We start from the raw sequence: 22,831 nt of genomic DNA, 5'->3' as shown, positions 1-22,831 counted from the left end.
AACTGCACCACCCAAGTCCCCCTTTCCTTGGTATCTACAATAGCAAAAAAATATTTATTCAATTCAATTCTGACAAATTATTAAAATATAAACTTTATGGACACATGTTATAAAGTGGAAAATGTGCTATAGCTTGAGAGAGAAAGCTTAAGTAGCAGCTGCTGGAAGAGAGCAATGGCAAGGAGATCGGGAACTTGGGGACCACAGGTGAGGGTATACATATTCAAGAAATTAAATCTCAGAATGTTGAGATTCTTCAAGGAATAGGAAGTATGTTCACCTTTTCAAATATGGTATTTGGCATTTTTTCATGGAAAGTTAAAAGCATTTTGCTGTTTTTGTTGTTTTGTTTTGCTTTTCCAACTAGAATACTTCCTAATCTCTGGAACTTGCATCACCTAAATTTATAAAACTGTATGATACAGATAGCAAATACTTGTAGTTGCTGTGTAAATTCTATAATGGTGAGTTAGAATTTTTTAAATTTTGTGTAAGCAAAGAAGAAGTAAAAAAAAAAATCAATTAAAGTGAAACTTGATTCAAGTCATGGCACAGACTTCGATAAGATAGTGCCCACAATAACACCAATTTCTTTCTATATAAAGCTGTTATTTTTTTGTGTCATAACAGGATTTTGTTTTACATTTTTTAAAGGTTGAATAGCTTTTAAAATTTACTGTAAATTTATGGCTCATATGCTCTGAACTGTCATTAAATCAATCTCAGATGCCACGTTTAGATAAAATTTTTTCAGAATATTTGGGTCCTCTATATTTGCATGAAAGGCTTTACATATCCTGAATGCCTTATTTGTCACATAAAACTCAGCTAAAGTATCATAATTCCATAGCTATCCTCATATCTTCTAGGCTTTGGATCCCTTCTTCATGAATCCACTTCCTCTGGGAAGGTACTAGGTACAAAGCACATGTTCACTATATGCTGTGTAATGACTAAATCATTCCTTTTATTTTTAGTTATTTTAAAATAACATTGGTGCCCCTCATTATTTCTAAAACTAGGCCATTCAACTTACAGATATAATTACTCATCTGCCATTAATAACATACAGAATGAGTGAGAGTATCTGATTTCATTATTGGAAGTACAATTTGTAAACCAGAATCAAACAATGCCTATGAAATTTTGGTGGCCTACTTACCTCTTTGGTCTTGGAATTTATTTTTTCCATTTGTGTGAAACAAAAAATAAATATGCTGGACTAAATCATTGTTGCCAAAAATGTGTGTGTTCTATAGTTATGTGAGCCATTAATAGTAAGTGTGCAAAAACTTCAAAAAAAAACCACAATGTTTTCTGACTAACATTATTGGAATACACTGGGTTGAATTAACAAAGACAAGGTTCTTAGCTATAACAGCTGACAATACGGAAGGATATAAGGCTACCTGGGGAAGAGGTGACATGACACAGCTTTTAGGTAGTACCAACTGGCAGACAGTAATGAGGTCATATTAGACCTTCTGAGGCAACCAAACAGCTGCATAAGGAGAAAAGAAAAGGGAAAACAAAGAACCAAATCACAATCATAAAAAGTAACTAACTATAGTTGTTTTAAGATACCAAGTTTTCTAATGCTTTATGGTATAATAAATAAAACTTTCTTATTTCTAACTAAATTCTGAGAAATATTCTACATGCCTCATATATATTGTTACTTATTTTTCACAATAGTTATCAAAAGAAGTATTACTTTTTATCCCCATTTTAAATACAAGTAAAAAAGACATGATGAGATTTTAATTTTCTAATTTTTTACTGACTGGTTATATGTTATTGTGATTTCAATTTCATTTCCCTAAATATTTTTGAATTTCCAACTATTTCACAGGTTCATTGATCACTTAGTTTTCCTCTGTTTTGAGGTGAGAGTTCAAGATTTTGCTCATATTTACTTTCTTTGGGCTAAACTTTTTTTTTTAAGTTATTTGTAGGAAGTCTTGTATTTTGAATATGAGCACTTTTCTGGGTGATAATTTGTGCAGATATTTTCTTCCAATCTTGTTCTAATTTTTCACAATGTCTCTGATGTTCTTTGATAAACAGATTTGTTAGTTAGCTAAAAATGCCATTGTTTTCTTAGTCAAGTTCATTAGTTCCCCCTTTTTATTTAGTGTTTTTGATCTTTATTCAGAAATCATCTCCATCAATTCATTAATTTATTGTTCTTCAGAGATTTTCTACTTTTTCTTTATTAACTAGGTCTTTTGTCAATTGGAACTTATACTGTGCATGTATATGTCAGTTTTTATTTATTTTTTGTTTGTTTGTTTGTTTTTTCCTGGATATATGTCAGTTTTTAAAAAGACAATCTTTTCTCAACTCCTCTGTTTGTGTCATTTTTATTATGCATCAATTTCTGTATATGCATAAGTTTTTCCCAACTATTTATTCTGTTCCATTTGGTATTTTTCTTAATTTTCACATCAATATACCAGTATCTTACTTATTAGATATTTTTAATAAATCTGGTTACAAAGTGAAGGTGTGCCTGGGTGGCTAAGCCAGTTAAGCCTCCAACTCTTGGTTTTGACTTAGGCCATGATTTCATGGGTCAAAAAACCCCATGTAAGGCTATCAGCTCAGGGAAAGTCTGCTTGGAGATTCTCTCCCTCTGCTCTCCCCCCAACTTGCTCTTACTCTCTCTTTCTAAAATAAAATAAATAAATCTTTAAAATACATACATACATACATACATACATCTGGTTATAAGGTGGATATTCCTTCAAATTTTTATTTTTATCATGTTTATCTTATTTTAGTTATTTGTATTTTTATATATTTTTAAATTATATTTTATTTTTTAAGTGTCCCAAAATTCATTATTTATGCACCACAACTGCCACAGAATATCCTGAGGAGTTTTTGATTTGTGTAACTTTGAAATCTATAGATAAATTTTAGGATGATATTACTAAGCAATATTAAGTTATTGAGTTTTTTTATCCATGGATACATTTTTTCCTCTTGCTGGAAATTTTACTTATGTGTTTGTTTGTTTATTTGAAAATTCTAGTTAGTTAACATAGAGTGCAATATTAGTTTCAGGTGTGCCATATAATGATTCAAAACTTCCATACATCACCCATTGCTCATCGTCACAAGTCCACTCTTTAGTCCATATTTAACCCATCCCCCAACCCACCTCCCTTTTAATAATCCTCAGTTTGTTCTCTATAGTTAAGAGTCTGTTTCTTGGTTTGCCTCTCTCTCTTTTTTATTCTCTTTGCTGGTTTGCTTCTTAAATTCTACATATCTCACACACACACACACACACACACATATACATATACATATACATATACATATACATATATATATACATATACATATACATATATATATACATATATATATACATATACATATATATATACATATATATATATACATATACATATATATATGCTTCTTAATCCATTTATCAATTGGTGGATACTAGGGCTGTTTCTATAATTTGGATATTGTAGATAGTACTGCTATAAACACTGGGGTGAATTTATGTACCCCTTTGAATTTGTATGCTTGTTTTCTTTGGGTAAATACCTAGTAGTGCAATTGCTGGATTGAAGGGTAGTTCTGTGTTTAACTTTTAAAGTAATCTCCATACTTCCATGGATCCATATTTGCCGTTTGTCTCCATATGTTTCAGTTTTATTTACACACACACACACACACACACACACACACATATATATATATATATCAATCAAGATATATTTGAAGGAGAAAAGCAAAGTTGAAGAAATCTCTCAACCTGATAAAAACATTTATTGAGACATATATTGATGTGAGAAAATTTTTTTACCACTTTCTAGGTTAAATACATCCATTTAATTCTCACTTAGAATATGTGTTTATCAAGTATGGATATAGAATTTTATCATTTCCCGTGTTTATTAGATAATTGCACATTTTTTTATCTATGATTCTGTATATGTTTTGTAATTATATTTACTCATTTTTCTAAAGTAAATTCCAACTTCTATTCTCGGGATAAGTACAACTTGGTTAATTATCTTTGGTCAATAATATATTTGTCTAGTTGCCACTTGGCTATAAAGTTGGATTAGTTTGTTAATAATTTATATAGGGAATTTTGTTTTTATATCTATGTTTATGAGTGGCACTAAAATTGTCCTTTCTTACATCATGCTTGTTGGGTATCAATATGAAGAATAAGAGAGCTTCTCTGACCTAGCTTAGGCAGATTGCAGAACCTGAGGCAAATGCTTGGATTTTATTTTATGAGAGAATGTGAGGTGAGAGCAAGCATGAGGACCAAATTGAGCCAAATGCGGAAAAGCCAAGCCAATAAAAAATAAGCATTTCAGCACCAAGATGGCTGCTGCCAGGAATTGGTTGTTAAATTGGGCAGGTCTTTTTGGGAATCCGTAAGAAATTTCTCTCAGAAATATCTATCCATTAGTAGAGAAATGAAAGCACTTTCCACTTGACTCTAAAAAGGCAGTCAAAAAAAAAAAGTTCTTCATCCCAAAGGGAGAGCCTTCTCTCCTGAAGTCTGACATTCAGCTTTGCCATATTTCTTGGATGTGCTGCAGAGTAGAAAGTTGGCAGGCAACCCATACACTTTTAGTGATCTGGTTATGTGATTCTTTTCTCAGTGAAAATTCTTTATCAAATATGGTACTGTTTGACAATTCACCCTTATTTGCATGACAACATCTGCCTTAAAAAGTTAGGAAAAGAGGAGCAAGATAAATACTATGAAATTAAAAGGAAAAAATTGGTGATAAGCAGAGTAAGAGAGAAGAAAGATTAAAAGAACAATAGATAAAATTATACAATAAAGAATATCAACAAAGACAAAAAAATTTTGCAAGAGAATGTATATATTATTTATAATTTTATAAATTTATAAATTATAATTTTTTAAAAGATTTTATCCATTTATTTGACAGAGAGAGATCACAAGTAGGCAGAGAGGCAAGCAGAGAGAGAGAGGGAGAAGCAGGCTCCCTGCCAAGCAGAGAGCCTGATGTGGGGCTCGATCTCAGGACCCTGAGATCATGACCTGGGCCGAAGGCAGAGGCTTAACCCACTGAGCCACCCAGGCGCCCCAAATTATAATTTTTAAAAGATAATAAACAATAACAGTATAGATAACTAGTAAGGGTTAAGAAGACTCAGTTTTTGTGCACAAAAATATGAGGTTCATTGCATGATCAAAGGTGATGATCATTTCCATAGTATTTGACAAAAATTCAATGGAGAATTATACTTAAATTTGTAATCAAGTTCTTTTCTAATTGGCAGTCTTCTTTTCTCAACTTTTTTTTAATTCTCTGAAAGAATAGCATAGTGTCTTGGCTTTTAGTTACCATCATTTTTCATGTCAAAAGAGGAAACTCTATTCTATTGTGCCGTTTTGAAAAACAAGTCCAAAAAAATCAGGAACTATTGACTGGCAATCTGAGAAATTGAGAAATTCTTTATTTTTAGAAGTATATTTCCATTCAGATTCCATTGATCAGCTAGAGAGGAAAGGTAGTAAAAGGGCCATTGCATAGATTTGTAAAAAAGACAATATTTAGTACTAAATATATCTCATTGAAATGATCAGTATTAAAATATTCAAGCAGTTGTCCTTAAAAATAGTCTGTCTATAAATTTATATTGTCTTTACACTTGGTAGTGATATAGAAATTACAAATGTAGTTAGGGTCAAGAATGTCACTTATAAACAAAATTAGCAGTTTTCATTATATACAATTAATATGAAAACCAATATTAATATTTGTCAATATTTATTTTAAAATTATATCTCAATATAATTATTGATTATTAATAATTATCAAAGAATAATCATTAATTTTTAAAGAATATAAGCTAGTTTCCCAGTTCTTTTTATTTACATTATTTTAATCTTTATTTTTGTATAGTATTACCACTTTGACCTAAGAAATTAGAAGAATAACATTCAAAGGGATGCTTTGATGTGATCAGGGTCACTTAACTCATAAGTAGGAAGAATGAGGTTCAAACAGAGTTTATCCATTTTAATTTCTAATGTTTTTATTGTAGTATCAGGCAAATGGCTCATTTATTTTTTATGGACCTTACCACAAATGTCCCAGAAACAAATGGCAATTTCAAGTCAAATTTATTCAAGTCAAATTACCCATCCATTCTTTGCTTTATCTCCAAATCTTTCCATGTGCAATTCCCATCATATGTTATTGTATGTGCATCCTGCTTTAAATTGTTCCCTTAGGGAAATATATATATATATATATATATATATATATATATATAGTGTTTTTTTTTTAAGATTTTATTTATTTATTTGACAGAGATCACAAGTAGGCAGAGAGGCAGGCAGAGAGAGAGGGGGAAACAGGCTCCCCGCTGAGCAGAGAGCCCGATGCAGGGCTCGATCCCAGGACCCCGAGATCATGACCTGAGCTGAAGGCAGAGGCTTTAACCCACTGAGCCACCCAGGTGCCCCTATATATAGTTTTTTATTCAATGAACTCACTTACCAGTTTTTTCCTTTATCCGTTTTCTTTTTATTTCTTCTGATATTGAAGCTTTCTTAAAAGTCCTGATATATCTGTTTCATGATATATGAAAAGACTTTCATGACATGTATGTTTGGAGAGAGAATGACTGAAAGTCTAAACTATGAGTTTTTGCACAGTTAAGGTTTGCATATTTCTGGAATGCAGTGGTCAATGATTTTAGTTTTAAATAAAAAGTAATTGTACTTACAGAATTTGTGGTTTTATTCGAATTCTATGACATTTAGATGTAATAGTAAAAAATACTCCAGGTTGTCCAGTGATCTCAATTAGTTTTAGGTACTCTTGCAGTTGTAATTCAGTCCTTCATTTGTCAATTTATTGTTTTGAAATAACAAATATATAATGTAAACTAAAATCATATTGCATTTGTCAATTTATTGTTTTGAAATAACAAATATATAATGTAAACTAAAATCATATTGCAAAATATTAGGTAAATATAAAATAGACTATAAGTCTACAAAAATTGACCTATATTCTAAGATTGTATATATCTTATTGATTAAACAAAAACATGTAGAGGGTTATTAAGAGCAAAATAATAAACTAAAAATCTCCTATTTTTGTTATTAGTTCTGAAAATGCTGTTAATATTAATGTGCAGAGGAAAATACATCTTGGGGTAGGTCAAATATAATCTTTGTAAATATGGATATTCTAGTTAATTAAACAAGAAGATTAAAATATGATATTTTTATAAATAAGTACTAGAAAAATTATTGGTTTTGTTTACACTTACATTATAAGTATAAACATATGCATATATGTATATGTTTACAAATAGATATACATGCCAACTGCAAATGTATGCTATAAAACTATCAAATAATATAGAAATAACATAAAAACTTTTTACGGAAGACTAACAAATGTGAAGTTTTCTAATACTCACCATACTCTTTTAATTTAATAATTCCTTGAAATGTCTTTTTCAGCAAAATAGACATGTCAGTGGTGGTGCTTGTTATAAATAAGATGTGTATATATGTGCATATTAATTAATAATACACATTTTACATGAAATTTGTCTTGCTTCTTTACCAATTTTCTTTTCTCAGAATGAAATAAAAGTTTATTTGAACCTGGAGAAAATCAGAACCAATATATTCTGGTGCCAGCATTCAGGATATAAAGGCTCCATCATTGAACCTCCTCCAAACCTCATAGATTTCCAAGAATGCTAACTCTATAGACAGGGATGATTTCATGGGTGTACAACCAAGACACATAGAGCCTGCCCTCAGAAAGGTATCATGTTCAATTCAATGTTTGTCTGTTGCCATCTCAAAATTCTTAACTATTTTTGGACAGGAAGTCCTACATTTTCAATTTTCACTGAATTCCACAAAGGTTGTGGCTGGTCCTGTTTATACTGCCCCAGGAGAGTGAGATTTCAACTAGCACGTCAGGATAAACTCTTACACTCATTGAACATAGATGTATGCCCCCAAGGGGTCAAGCTGGAAGTGTTTATCCTTCATGACCCTCAAATCATAATTCCAGAAATCACAGCATTTATAGATTATGCTCAGTTATTAAAAGCCAACATATCTATCATATTGCATTTTTTAAAACATATTTATTTGTATATATCTTACTACTTTTAAATAGCACCAAAATACTAAAATTAAAATGATTCAGGGGTACCTGGGTGGTTCAGTCTATAAAGCTTCTGACTCTTGGTTTTAGTGCAGGTCATGATCTAAAGATGGTGACATCGAGCCCTGAATGGGGCTCCAGGCTCAGCACAGAATCTGTTTGAGTCTCTCTCCCTTTGCCCTTCCTCCCTTCTCTCTCTCTCAAATAAATAAATCTTTAAAAAAAAAAAATTTAAAAATGATTCATAAGGTATAATAGGCAAAATACTACCAAAGGAAGAGCCTGTTACAAAATATGAATATTGGTTTTAAAAATTAAGAGATAAACTTTTTTAAGTGAACAAAAAGAAAACATAACTGTAACAATGTTGTCTTAAGTGAGATGCATATTGGCAAATATTTGGGAATAATTTATTAATTTCAGTAGATTAGGAGATTTAATATAAGTGGCCTACAAACCAATACATCAATAAGAAAAAGTAATTGCAAGAATTTGAAAGATGTGATGAAAACAATTTAGTAAACCCTGTCTAATGTAGGTGTAGTAGTCTACTCTCAAAAGTGAAAGAATATAAACTACTTTCAAGACAATCTGAAATAATTACAAAAAATGTGCAATGTACTTGGTAAAAAAAAAAAATTAAGTGAAGCCCAAATAACTGAAATTATATAGGCCTTATTCTCAGATAATAAGACAATGAAATGAAAATCCTTCAGTCATCACCAAGAGAACACCAGAATAATACTTGCTGGAAACACTGATGAATGCTCAAAATACTGAATAAAATATTTATGGAAAAACAGTATACTTGCATAACTAAACTCTTTCCCCAAATTTATACATTACAGTGATGATTTTAACACATGACTATTCCTTTTTTTCAGGAAATGAAGCTCAACACCCTTAATGTAATACCTTCTAGTTCCATCCATATCATTGCAAATGCCAAGATTTCATTTTTTGATGGCTGCATAATATCCCATTATAATGTATACTACTACTTCTTTATCCATTCATCTGTTGAAGGACATCTGGGCTTTTCCCATAGTTTGACTATTGTGGACATTGCTGCTATAAATATGGGGGTGCACGTGCCCCTTCAGATCACTACATTTGTATCTTTAGGGTAAATACCCAGTGGTTCAGTTGCTGGGTCATAGGGTAGCTCTATTTTCAACTTTTTGAGGAATCTCCATACTGTTTTCCAAAGTGGCTGCACTGGCTTGCATTTCCACCAACAGTGTAGGAGGGTTCCCCTTTCTCCGCATCCTCTCCAACATCTGTTGTTTTAATTTTAACCATTCTGACTCCTGTGAGATGGTATTTAATTGTGGGTTTGATTTGTATTTCCTGATGCCGAGTGATGTTGAGAAGTTTTTCATGGGTCTGTTGGTTATTTGGAAGTCTTCTTTGGAAAAAACATCTGTTTCTCTGGACCTGCACAATGATGCTTAAATTCCACCTGTATATATGACTGCTTTTCACCCACAAAAGTGGAGAAAAAGAAAAATGAAGATGAAAGAAAAGACATTGGCCCTTTAAATTCCCTGGAAGTCATTTTGGCCAGATGGGGAGGAACTCTAATAATGTGGATGGGTGCAAAAACAATGGCTTCCCAATAATTGAGGATCTGAAACAGACCTCCAATATTTGAAATATAGAGTTCTAATTGCCTACACCAACACCCAACACTTTTCAGTCTCCTCTTGATTCTGAGTCTTCTGGATTTAAATTCCTTAAAGACTCCAAATAAGCTTTTGGTTTGCTTTGCCTTCTCAGTTTCTAGTTTCACACTTCTACATACACATTTTACATTTACATTTACATTACATACATTCAAAGAACTCTGTTTTACAGATTGAGAAATTATCATTTGCATTAAATCAGAGGTGTGTGATTGGCATACATAAACTTTAGATTTTGCTCTTTTCTGGGTAGATCACTAATTTGATGAATGAAAAGTGAAAGCACCACTGATTTTGAAGAAATCTAGAAAGCATGATGGAAAGATTACTTTGTGTAATCTTGCCTATATAATCACAAAAGCATGGGTCAAAGAATGCATGAAAGTATAAAAGATAAAACCCTGATTTAAAATATGGACGTCAAGAACAATTTTTTAAGGAGACTGCAAAAACAATCTTCAGAGATATTATTCCCAGATCTGTTATAAAATACCAATGATTGGATAAAAAGAGTCTTGAAATTCATGTTAAATGTAGTGCTCAACTTTAACAGTTTTTATTTAGAACAGGGTAAACTTGGCTTATAATTCTGAATTTACTGTTTACTCTATAACCTTGGTGAAATTACCTAACCTGTCTCATATAGCTCATATATTAAATGGGAATAAAAATAGCCTATCTCGGAATTATAGGTTTTATGATAAAACATATCATGTGTTTAACATAGTACTCAGTCCATTGTGAGAGTACATAGTGCTAATTTATTATGTCATATACTGCTATTATCAGTTTCCCATATAATTTAAATATTGTAATTTTTAACAAATGTTTCTGAAATCATTACCCTTTTTTTACATTTTAATTTGAAATCTAGGGAAAATAATTAGAGAAAAATAAAGATATTTTACTTTATTAAATTATAGCACTAAGTAACCAATTGTAACTTTTAACAAATTCTCCCCAAATCTTCATGTTGCAAAGATATAAAATACAAATTGGTAAAAGAATACAGCTATATTGAGATCATGGCCTCTTAGTTTATTACTTCTTTCCTTCATGACATTTTTATGCATTGCAACAAATTCATCTCGCTTTTTATAATATAATTAGAAAATGAGACATGGATTTTGATACAAATGTGTCAATTTTAGAATTGTACTATACATTGCAATTTTCTGTTCCTATTCTCCTCAACCAAATCGTATATGTTTTGGATCATTCACAATAACAAGTCTGAGGAATAAACTTTTACTATATAATTACAAGAGTTTAATTATCATACCTTCTCATTTAATAAATAATGGAAATTTCTTTATGTTTTTAGCATTGGATATAATCCTTAATAGTTAACTATTCTTTCCTTTTATGGCTAAAAAAATATTCATGCAACTAAAACACTGTTGCAACTTTTTTTTTTTTTTAAGACTTAATTTATTTGTTTGACAGAGAGAGAGATCACAAGTAGGCAGAGAGGCAGGCGGGGGCGGGGGGGAAGCAGGCTCCCTGCTGAGCAGAGAGCTCAATGAGGGGCTTGATCCCAGGACCCTGAGATCATGACCTGAGCTAAAAGCAGAGTCTTTAAACCACTGAGCCATCCAGATGCCCCTCAAAGGTAATTTTTTATAAATCTCCCATGAAAGAAAATTGTTATTGCCAATAATGTTTAAATTTTAAATTATATTTTTAACATATTTAATTTTTATTTATTACTTTATATGTGATTAAATATACTGAATGCCCCATAGCACATGAAAATATGTTTTCATTATTGTGATTTTAGGGTTTCATATGTATTTAATAATTAAGTTTTTCAAGTCTTCTGTAATTTTAATAAATTTTGATCACTGTTTATGTGACAGGTATGTGGATTTTGGCTATCTATACCCCTTATAATATTTTCTATTCATGTTAAGTGTTTTCCTTTGAGATTATTTTGAAATATTAAGCTATTGTTTCCATTTTGTGTTTTCTCATTTTCTGATACATTCTCATCTTCTATTGCAAGCATATATCACTTGTTTTTGTCTTTTTAAACTACTCATTTGATGAGGGTTCCTGTCTATTTTCTGTTTCCCACAGATAAATGTGGAGGATGTTTTGGGCCTGTTGATAGAGATTTTTACAGTGGAGTATGTGCTATTACATCTACTGGCTTAACAGCTCTCTTCAATATGTTTACCTAAAAAGACTCAAAATACGGTATCTGTACATAACCACTGTCCCTCATGGTCAAGTCTGATCTAGAACATTTGGTATTTTCAAGATGGAATCTAAGTCCTTCAGACCCCTCTGCACTGGCTATCTGAAACTCTTCTATTATGCTGTGCCCTTCTGTGTAGTGCAATTTGTCTTCTGTGACAATATTCATCCATGAAGGTGAAACTCTAGAAAGAAGCATTTGCTAGATAATTTTGAGATTTGTAAGGCCCAGTAGCCTCATCTCTTCTCATAATCTTATATCTACACAGTTTTCCACATTTACCCAAAGTTCAGAAACAGTGAGAAATGTCTTAATTTCTTTATCCTCACATATGTATCCCTATATTCCCTCAATGAACACAGTCCTCTCCTTTTAAGGGTGTGTGGTTGGTAGCAAGGTTGTATTTGTTGTAGAGTCAATTGACTTTCACTAATAAATTTATTTAATTTATATTCATCCAGAATTTTGTTGTCTATGGCTTCAATAGAAAGACAGAGGATCCAAGGTATTAATCATCATAAGAGGCCTGTGTTAGATTTACAGCTACTCTATTGTAATATTTCCTTAGTGTTAATACCAAAGTAATTATTACAAAATAGAATAAAGTCACTGTAAATGGCCTAGGCTCAGTGAGCTCAAGCTTTCTATACTTTGAAAAGTGTATAAATCTAAATCTGTTTTTTAATATGTGATAAAGTTGTCAAAAACTGGATTATACTGATGATTTTCTTTTGTCTACAACATTTTAATAAATGTAAACATGCATAACTAAATCTATATATCCTTTAGAATAAGGAAAACAAATATTTCATGTCTAAAAAATTGACACTAGGAAATGACTGGCATCGAAAACACTATTTATCTATTATTGAATAGTCTAACAGTAGTTTGAAGCCAACACACGACAAAAAATTAAATATCAACCCATTAGAGAAATTTCTGTGTCTAAATTTAAAAAGAATTATGATATATGTAGGTTCCAAAATGAATTATGATGAAAGTAATTGAGATATTAGTCATTTTAGCTTCTGTTGAATGAGAATAAAGGAAACTAATATATTATACACATAAAAAAACCCACAAAAGTTTATCTTCAAATTTGTATTTAAATCAAAGAGCATAATGTTTGATAATTAACAACATAATACATTAAAAAATATTTTATAATTATTTGTTCTCTGTTCCTACACACCAATAGTTTAATTTAGGTAATTGTTTTAATCCCCTCAAAACATACTAACTTTGTATATTATGATAAAATATTTAGCTAAAAATCAATAAGTGTTGCATGTTTCTTCTTCAGAGTATCCTATGAAAAAAAAAGTATAATTTGGGAAACTTATTTTCACAAGATGAATTTCCTCTATCCAGTCACTCAGTAAGCATCTCTAGAGGGATAAAAGTCTGTGTATGGTTCCATGAAGAATGAAAACCCACTGGCCACCTATTTCTTTCATGTAAGTTAAGTGAAAGAAGAATTTAAGAATCTCAAAAATAGGGATGCCTCTGGGTTCAGTCAGTTAAGCATCTGCCTTCAGCCCAGTTCGTGATCCCAGGGTCCTGGATTCAAGTCCCTTATCAGGCTCCTTGCTCAGCAGTAGTCTGCTTGTCCCTCTTTCTGCCCCTCCCCCTGCTTGAGCTCTCTTTCTCTCACTCTTTCTGACAAATAAAAAAAATCTTTTTAAAAATCTCAAAAATAACTTAAAAAAAAAAAAGGGATGCCTGGGTGGTTCAGTCGGTTAGGCAGCTGCCTTTGGCTCAGGTCATGATCCCAGGGTCCTGGGATCGAGTCCCACATGGGGCTCCTTTCTCAGCAGGGAGCCTGCTTCTCTCTCTGCCTCTGCCTGCCACTCTGCCTGTGTGCTCTCTCTCTCTCTCTCTGACAAATAAATAAATAAAATCTTTAAAAAATAAATAAATAAATGAATAAAAATCTCAAAAATAATTAAAATAAAGGACTGGCTTTTTAACAAATAAACAAATGATAACGCAATGTTAATTCATGAAAACAAAAAAAGTGAAAAAGCAAAATGAAACAAAATATTCTTGTTTCCATGAATTAATGGCTCTTCGTTCTTTCTTTGTTTTAACAGCATTAACTACAATAAAGAAGTAAATTTCCCAAAACACTTCAAAAGAATTTATAGCTGCTATAATTTTAGAAACTTGCTATTTTGAAACAAGAAGCTAGGGCACTGAAGCAAATATTTTCTCAATAGTGAAAATACATTTAATTCCACAAAATTATTAGGACCATGAATCAATTTTGTCATTGAATTATTAACTTTTTGATCTGAGCAAAGTAATATAAACTGAGTTAGTGATAAATACCACCCATATGAAAATATTTGTCTAGATATTGTGAACTGATACTACTCTTATTTGGAACAGATGTCATCACTATAGAGGGAAAGATTGCAGAATATGAGATTAGGACAAAAGATGATTGTCTTAGTCTACTTGTATTATCATGATAAAATACCATAGACTTAAGTAACTTAAATGATAGAAATTTATTTCTCACCATTCTAGAAGCTGGAAGTCCAAGGTCAAGATGATAGTAAGGTAGATTTCATTCAGAGATCTCTTCTTTTGGCTTATAGGCAGCGGTCATTTTATTTTATTTATTTATTTTTTACAAACTCTTTGTGCCTATATGAAGAGAGAGAAAGAGTGCCTATATGAAGAGAGAGAAAGATTGGGTCTCTCTTCCTCTTTAACCCCGCAATGAGGCCAACCTATCACAGTGGGGGTTAGGGCTTCAACATATAAATGTGGGGAGGACACAAACATTCATTCCTTAACAATGATGACAAAAAACAATAGCAGGCCAATTACATATTGACAGAAACAACTTTGTTGAATAGGAGAATAGAAAGAAAGAAAACAAGAAAGTCATTTATACATATATATATATATATATATATGTATAAATGAAGATGATGTTATTAAGGGAGTTTGTTAAGATGCACTCATATTTTTTTTCTTTCATTATCAAATTAAATCATGTAGAATTCAATCAATGTAATCTCTCTCCCTTAATTTTGACTCTGTGACTTTAGATAATGTTACTAAGCCTAGTAACTAATAGACTTAATGTTGCTAGTATTAACTAATAATTTTTGTTTATCAGCTTATGACTGTCAGTTTACAAACCAGCTGTCACTACTAAAGAGCTCATTGTCATTATTTTACTGATTGTTTTCAGAAAGTAGCCCAAGATAAACCAAACTGTAAAGTATCTATAAATAAAATATATTTACATCTCACATAAGTACACTGAAGTCAGAATTAAACCTCAAAAATTAATTTAGAAGTAAAAAAAAAGTTAAGATAAGAATCCATTGAAATTATGCACATTTTTCATTATCTTAAAATCACCAATAAAATTTGTTTTTTTAAAAACTATATGGCATCATGATACCAAGGATATTTTTAAAAATCATGTTCAGATAAAGTTTATGATGATGCTTTGGAGATCCTAATTCAGGAAGACATATAAATAAAAATTATTTATGCCCATAAAAGGCAACATTTTTTTGGAAAGCTTTTATTCATTTATTTGTCAGAGAGAGAGAGAGATCGAGCACAAGCATGGGAAACTGCTGGCAAAGGGAGAAGCAGGCAGCCTGATGAGCAAGGAACCAGATGTGGGACTAGATCTCAGGACTCTGGGATCATGACCTGAGCTGAAGGCCAATGCTTAACTGATTGAGCCACCCGAGCATCCCTATAGAACAAAATTCAATAAAAAGATATAAAACCATTATTAAAATACATTTTTGTAATGAGATTTTTAATTTAAGGCCATTTAAAAGGTGTAAACCCCCTTATGTTTCCCTATATTAATTAACTTTGATCATTTTAAAATGTAGCTGCATCAAGAACTTCCAAAACTTGGACTAGAATTATCATACTTCAACTTGTAGTAATGGACAAGACACAGTTAAAAAAATACAGAATGTGTGAAATTTTAAAAATACTGCTGATTTTGTAAATTATTCAACTGGCTTTCAGTTAGACTTGTTAAATTTGAAACCGTCAAAAGTCTAAGATAACAGCCTATGTGACAGATAGTGTGTGTGTGTGCATGTGTGTCTGTGTGTCTGAATGTGATGTATAAAAAAAAAGATCATACATCATATAAGTGTGATTATTCCAGAGTTGCGAGGGTGGCTCAGTATTCACAAATCAATCAGTATGACACATCACATTAACAAGAGGAAGGATGAACGCCATATGATCATCTTATTAGTTGCAGGAAAAGCATTTGACAAAATATAATATCCATTCATGATAAAAACTCTACACAAAATTGGTTTAGAGGAAGTATACCTCAACATAATAAAGGCCATATATGAAAAAACCCAAAGAATGTCATACTCAATGGTGAAAAACTAAAAACTTTTTCTCTAAGATAAAGAATGAGATAAGTATTTCCACTGTCACCACTTTTATTTAGCATAATAGTGGGAGTCTTAGCTACAGCAATCAAACAAGAGGAAAAAAAAGCATCCAAATTGGTAAGGACAAAGTAAAACTGTCACTATTTGCAGATAAGATGATGTCATAATAGTAAACCCTAAAGACTCCACCAAAAAACTATTAGAAATATTAAGTGAATTTAGTAAAATTTCAAAATACAAAATTAATATACAGAAATTTGTTGTGATTCTATACACTAATAACATAGTAGCAGAAAGAGAAATTAAGAAAACAAACCATTTGTAATTGTTTCTGAAGTAATCAAATACATAGGAATGAATTTAACCAAGGAGATAAAAGACATGTATTCTGAAAACCATAAGATATTGATTTAAAAAATCAAAGTCAACACAAACAAATGGAAAGTTAAATCATTCTAAGGGACAGAAGAATTAATATTGTTAAAATGCCCATACTACTCAAAGCAATGTAACCCCTATTAATATACCAATAGTATTTTTCACAGAGCTAGAACAATCCTAAACTGTGTATGGAACCACAAATGACCCCAAGAAACCAAAGCAATCTAGAGAAAGAAAAACAAATCTGGAGGTCACTGTGCCAGACTTCAAGGTATACTGCAAAGCTATAACCAAAACAGTATGGTATTGCCACAAAAATAAATGCATAGATCAATAGAACAGAATAGACACACCAGTGGTGTACCTGGCTGACTCAGTCAGACACTTAACTGACTCTTAATTTCAGCTCAAGTCATGATCTTATAGTTGTGTGATTGAGCCCCATATTCAGCTCCATTCTGGCTTTGGAGTCTGCTTAATATTTTCCCTCCCTCTGCCCCCTCCCCCTTAAAAAGAAAAAAAAAAATAGAGAAACCAGACATAAAACAACCATTATATGGTTAATTAATCTACAACAGATGCAAGAATATACAATGGAGAAAAGACAATTCCTTCAATAAACAGTGCCAGAAAAACTGGATGGTTATGTGCAAAAGGATGAAATTGAACCACTTTCTTTCACCATACAGCAAAATAAAACCCCAAAATGGATTAAAGACTTATGTATCTGCCTGCCTCAGTTGGTGGACCAAGCAACTCTTGATCTTTAGGTTGTAGGTTAGAATGCCATGTTGGGTGTAGAGATTACTTAAAAAAAAAATCTTAAAAAATATGTATTAAAAACCTAAATGTGAGACCTGAAACCATAAAAATCTTAAATTAAAACATAGGCAGTTATCTCTTGGACATTAGCCTTAGCAACATATTTATGGGTATGCCTCCTCAGGCAAGGGAAACTAAAAAACTAGTAAACTATTGGGATTACCACCAAAATTAAAAGCTTCTGCATGGCAAAGGAAAACATCAACAAAACAAAAAGACAACATACCAAATGGGAGAAGATATTTTCAAATGATATATCTGATAAAGGATTAATATCCAAAATACATAAATAACTTATACAAATCAACACACACACACACACACACACACACACACCCATACACAGTCCAATTAAAAAATAGGTGGACAGCCTAAATAGGCATTTTTCCAAACAAGACATCCAGATGGCCAACAAACATATGAAAAGATGCTCAACATCACTTATCATCAAGGAAATGCAAGTCACAATCATCTTACCACAGTCATTTTACAACAGTCAGAATGGCTAGTATTAAAAAAAAAAAAAGCAAAAAACAAACAAAAAAAAACAAAACAAGAAATAACAAATAACAAAATAACAAAAGCAGAGGAAAGAGAACATTCATGTACTGTTGGTGGGAATGTTAACTGGTACAACCACTGTGGAAAACAGTATGGAGTGTCCTCAAAAACTTGAAAATATAAATATCATACGATTCAGTAATTCCTCTCTGAGCATTAACCCAAAGCATTTGCCCATTTTATTTAATAAAAACGCTAATACAAAGAGATATATGCACCCTGTGTTTGTTGCAGCATTATTTTTTTTTAAGATTTTTTTTTATTTATTTGACAGACAGATCACAAGTAGGCAGAGAGGCAGGCAGAGAGAGAGAGGAGGAGAAGGAGGCAGGCTCCCTGCTGAGCAGAGAGTCCGATGTGAGGCTCGATCCCAGGATCCTGGGACCATGACCTGAGCCAAAGGCAAAGGCTTTAACCACTGAGCCACCCAGGCGCCCCAGTTGCAGCATTATTTAAAATAGCCAAAATATAGAATTCACCTAATTGTCCATTGATAGATCAATGGGTAAAGAGAATGTGAATATATTCACATTCTCTTTACCATATTCTCATTACCATACCATATTACCATTTATTCATATATATATATATATATATATATATATATATATATATGAATGATAGAATATTACTCAGTCATAAAAATAATGAGATCTTGCCATTTGCAACAACATGTATGGACCTTGAGGGTATTATGCTGAGTGAAATAAATCAAAGTTTGAAATACAAATGCCATATTTATAAGTAGAATTTAAGTAGAATAAGTAGAATTTAAAAAAAAAAGGAAAATGCTCACACACACAAAAAAAACAAAAACAGACTCATAAATACAGAAAAAAACAACAATACAAAAACAAACTAGTAGTTAGTTGCCATAGGAAAGGGAGGAATCATCAAAATATGTGATGGGGATTAAGAGATATAAACTTCTAGTTACAAAATAAATAAGCCATGGAGATGAATAGCAGCATAAGGAGTGTAGTCAATAATATTGTAATAGCATTGTATGGTGATGGATTGTGACTATACTTATTGTGGTAAGAACTAAGTAATATCTAGAATTGTCAAATCACTGTAATGTACACCCAAAACTAATATAACACTGTATGTGAACTATATTTCAATAATAAAACATTTAATAATAAATAAAAAATGAAATGCAATCGTGAAGCAAATATGGTACCTTGGAAACAATCATTGAGGTCTCCCAAATAGGACATACATTAGTCAGAAGTTGCAAGTTGCCAGAAGGTGCAAATTGCCACCAAGTCCCATGATGCCTTCTGGTAAGACATGGGTGCCCCAGTTTAGTGTGAATAAGAGTCTAATTTGTGGTTACAGAGGGACTGCTTGAGGGTAGCCAGCACAATCTGTTTTTTTTTTTTTTTCAATCATCTCTTACTCTTATCCAAACTTTATCCAGAAGCACCTGATGCAAGAAGACAAAAGGTTTTTTGTTTTGTTTTGTTTTGCTTTTCACATAATTTAACTAGAAAGGGGTGTGAATTCTCTAGGTCCTCATTTGTGTAGGCTGCCACCCTGAGGATGTGCCAACCAGGATGACCTGGGGTTGCTGTTGAGAGAAAGAATGGTATCATGCTCAGGGATGATCAGAGTATAGTTCTGAAGTTTCAAAATACAACTCCTTAATATCTCCTACTACCCTGATTATTACCTATGCATCAGACTTGGGAAAATATCCCTTTCTGGGGACAGTTACATTTTAGAAAACATCAAACAACAACAAACTGGTTTACTAAGGCAGACAAGGAGAAAAAAGGATGAGTAAAGTCAGCCTATCAGCTCATTTTTGAATAACATCTGCCATAAAAATCACTATTAAACTATGATTCATCCAAAAAGCCAAACACAAGACACTAATTGGAGTTTATTTATTTATTCATTTTTAAGATTTTACTTATTATTTGACAGAGATAGAGAGAGAGCACAAGCAGGGGGAGTAGCAGACTCCCCGCTGAGTAGAGAGCCTGATGAAGGGCTTGATCCGTGGTCCCTGGGATCATGACCTGAGCTGAAGGCAGATGCTTAACCAATTGAGCTACCCAGGCACCACAGGCATTAATTAGCTTTAAGCAAAACATAAGAATGGCCAAGTTCAGCCAATAAGTAGACCAGAGAGTAGGTTGAAAGTCTGAAGTTGTCAATGTGCCAAAAAGGTTGGGGGCACCCTCCATGCAGGGTCACCTCCCAATCTAGAGACAAAGAGAGCAACTATGACAAAAGTCATAAACCTGACTTGTAGTTATTTCCTCTCTCTCAGAAACAGAGACACACTCAGTAGCTCAATCTCAGTTGGTCTCGTCTGAGAACAGATGCTACCCAAGTATAACTACATGAACTGTCCCAGACACAACATGATTTATTTCCACAGCCATGACTCCCAAAAATGGTATGGTATCCTTAATCTGCCTCAGTCCCAGAGTCTCAGTTCTGTCCATGGAACAGAATGACCATGCCGGCTTTCAGTTTGGAATACCTGATATTGAGCTAAAACAGCTACAGCAGACATCATGGAGTTAAATTAGCTAAAAATATCAGTCAGCCAGGCTCTGGCATTTAGGTGGAATCCTGTGAGTCAAGGATCCCCCAAAAGCCAGCATCTCTGGCTTTACTTTAAACAGTGAAGTTGAAGATAAATCCCAACTTACAGCCATACCACCTCCTTCCCTCAAAAAGACACTCCCACTTTCTCAGGTAGAGCTGAGATGCTAATGGGGATAGGCTGGCTACAGTCTTCACTATACCACATCTATTCAACAAGCATGACTTTTTGGGCCTTCTCTGCCTTCCTAACCACAGACTTTAATTTAGCCCACTAAAAAAATCGACATCATAAAAAAAAAAATGACATCAAGTAAGAGAGCCACTGGGTTTTATGACTTAGGCATCCAGTTTAACAAGAGCTCATCAGAAAGCTGCATTTAATACAAGAGTATATCTAATAAACCTGGATTGTGTGTGGTCTTCCATCGTCCCTGGATGTAGACCTTGATCTCACCCCTAATCCTTAAAGTTGCTGAGATTAGTAAATAAATTCTTGAAAAATAGGAGGGGGCGCTGGGTGGTTTAACATCTGCCTTCAGCTCAGTCATGGTCCTGGATCCTGGGATAGAGCTCCACATCTGGCTTTCTCCTCAGCAAGGAGCTTACTTCTCCTTCTCCCTCTGCTGCTACCCCTGTTTGTATTCTCCCTCTCTCTCTCCCTGACACATTAAAAAAAAAAAAAGATCTTTAAAAAAAGTAAATAAAGTTGCTGAGATTAGGATAAAAGAAAGCAAAGAATAAGGGGCCACAGAGAAAATGTCTCTGCTCTTAAAAGAATCATTGAACAATATACCAAAAACTAATGATGGATGAATTTAAGTAAAAAATAAATAAAAATAATTTAAACATAAAAATAAAATAAATTAAAATATAGGTCTTCAATATACATCATGAGTTACAGAGCTGTGAGCTAATAAAGGAGTATTGCTTAAAAAAAGAAAAAAAGTGAATTTGGTTCACCAAAGCCCCACTAGTTCTTAGAACACTTGGATCCTTTTCCTATTGCTTGGAGGAAAGAAAGAGTAAAAAATGAAATCACTATTCAGGTTTCTTGCTTCAACCTTACCTTCTGTTACTTGGACTTCACCTGCCTCCCAAGTTCTTCCTTAGTGGGCAGCAGAGTAGAAAAACATAACACATATTTCTCAATCAACCAAATAATTTTCAACATATCTGCTATCTAATAACATTGATGCACAAACTCCTCACTTTTCCTTTTGAAGGTCATGTTTGTTCATGTGTATCTCATTCTTGTCACCAAAGTTAAATTGCTAAGGAGACTTCTATTGCATTCATATGTGAGGCCCTCACCCTTTTTATGTACTGTTCATGAACAGTGAAAAATTATAGTCTATTTTATTATTGATAATTGTATTATAATGACAAAACCCTGTTATAGCATCTAGGTGTCATTGTGGTCAGTAGAGAGGAGAGAAAGCAAGAATCAAGAGTTCTTGATGACATATTGAGTTACTGTCTTCCAACTTCTGATAGATACAAATATCCTTATTATTTAATCCAAGGAAATAGATTTTTTGTATTTGTAACTGGTGTGACACTACATTAATACAAAACTTGGTACAAGGATTTGGGATACTAAAATATTAAATATACTGAGTGAAGAAAGTAGGATGATGAGCCTCTGAAACAATAGCATAGTATGCAATTCAAGAAAGCATGACGTTTTTAGAATAATATGTAAATGGTGCACCTAGAGTTGTGTACTGAGGTGAACATTTTAACTACTGTTAATTGTATCAGCAAAATCATTGCTTTTAATACTACTTAGCATTAGTTAGTAATATAAAGCTGTCAGAAATATTTCACAAGTATTATCCCAGACGTTGCTTTTGGAGACAAATGTGTTGCTGTTTGCAAATTACCAAATGGATTTAAAATTCTATCTATTTTCTAGATTAGTTGTCTATTGCTTCTATAACAAATTACACCCCAAATTTAGTGGTTTAAAACAACCCAGTGATTTATATTACAGTTCTGGAGGTTAGAACCCCAAAATGAGTATAAGGTGCTAAACTCAAGATGTCG

This window comes from Enhydra lutris, unplaced genomic scaffold, assembly GCF_002288905.1.
Source record: "Enhydra lutris kenyoni isolate GAN:26980312 unplaced genomic scaffold, ASM228890v2 scaffoldscaffold3, whole genome shotgun sequence".
Taxonomy (NCBI): Eukaryota; Metazoa; Chordata; class Mammalia; order Carnivora; family Mustelidae; genus Enhydra; species Enhydra lutris.
The sequence above is the reverse complement of the archived record's forward strand: the minus strand, read 5'-3'. Positions refer to the sequence as shown.